Source organism: Larimichthys crocea, chromosome I (assembly GCF_000972845.2).
Source record: "Larimichthys crocea isolate SSNF chromosome I, L_crocea_2.0, whole genome shotgun sequence".
NCBI lineage: Eukaryota > Metazoa > Chordata > Actinopteri > Sciaenidae > Larimichthys > Larimichthys crocea.
In genome coordinates, this window is record NC_040011.1 from 43,656,041 (window position 1) to 43,657,830 (window position 1,790).

The following is a 1,790-nucleotide window of genomic DNA, read 5'->3' on the forward strand; positions in this document are numbered from 1 at the left end:
TATTGTCTGTTCATCTAAATAAAGGAATTTAAAAAATCCACTTTTGAGGCTTTGTGTTGATGTGTAAAGTGATTAATAACACAGCGTGTCTGATATAGTGCAGAAATGAACAGAGTCTAGTAGTGATGTGTCGGTCGTGAACAAGCCAGTTCAGCGCTAAATCTGGCTGAATTATGAAAGGTATACGTGGTAACGTGAAGAGCCGAAAGCTCTTTTTGGGCTGAGTCAAGTGATCTGGCTCCCTAAAAAGAACCGAACTTCCCATCACTAGAGTCCAGACCAGAGGTGTCCAAACTTTTTATAAAGAGGGCCAGATCTGACAATGTGAAGATGCCCAGGGGCCAATACTAACTATCTAAACCAATCAGGCGTGAACAAATCTAAAAACCAGTTCTTCCTTTCTTTCACATCCCAAGTCAGATAACAGAATAAACTTTATGGAACACGTTAAACTTGCATTCATTCATTTTAAACATGACTTATTATGAGTAATGCAAAGTCTGTTAACATTTATTTATTTATTCATTTTTTCCCAATTTCTTTATTGAGTTTTTGCAGACAGTACAAAAACTACAATATTTTCACATAACGTCAGTGTCTGCTTTAATTTGAAGTACAAAAAAAAGGCAAGACAAAAAGAGAACCCCAACCTGAATCCCACTATCCCTCCTGACAACCCATATCAGATGTAGTCACAGTAAGCGATTAGGTTATTACACAACATATAACATCAAAAGTAAGAAACATATGTAGTACAGTAAGATATAAGAAAGAAAGAAGAGGAGAAAATAAATAAATAAACAGTCACAGCAAGGATCACCTTCAGGAAGGTAAAAACATAACTCATCCGTAAGTGTCACCGGTGGTCCAAAAGTTATCTTAGTCATCCCGAAGAGAAAAGCACATTAAAAAAACAAACAAACATATCAAATCAGATTTTATTTGTATAGCCCAAAGTCACAAATTTGCCTCTTAAGCCTTTACAATCTGTACAGGGAGTGACACCCTCTGTCCTTAGACCCTCGGTTCGAGTGACACAAAAAAACTTTTAACAGGGAAAAAAGGTGGAAGAAACCTCAGGAAGAGCCACAGAGGAGGGATCCCTCTCCCAGGACGGACAGACCAATAGATGTCACGTGTACAAGAACAAATCAACACAAACATATTGTACAATTACAATAAATGATAAAATGATTACAGTAGCAGTGGAACCTGTGATAGAGATAGAGAGACACAGATGCACAGCAGCAGCAAATCATCAACTAACTATAAACTGTGATGGAGATATGGTAACAATAATGACAGTATGTGTGGTGGACGTCGTGCAGGATCACAGCAGCAGCCACGATCCACGAGAACCTGCTGGACGAGAGAGCACAGAAACTCCTGTTTATTAATTTTCAGAGAACATTTATCACAATACAACAAATAATACAGGTGCAAAACATTCACAGCAAGGATTACCTTCAGGAACGTAAACATGACAGGGCATAAGTCATCCTTAAGTGTCACCGGTGGTCCAAAAGTTATCTTTTAAAAAAAATCTTTTAAAGAAAAACCCTTAAATAAGGAAGACTGGATTTAAAGTATCAAAGTTTAAGTTTAATTTATTATTCTTGTACAAGAAGGAGCGTTTAACAGTGCAACACACAAAAAGGGGTTACAGAGAAAAGGCTCCTCGAGGAGCTCTAACAGCTGGTTCTTATACATTTTTTAAAAATAGGCTCTCTCGGACACCTCCCACCTGATGCAGATAATATCATAAAGTCTAGAGATGTAACGATACACTC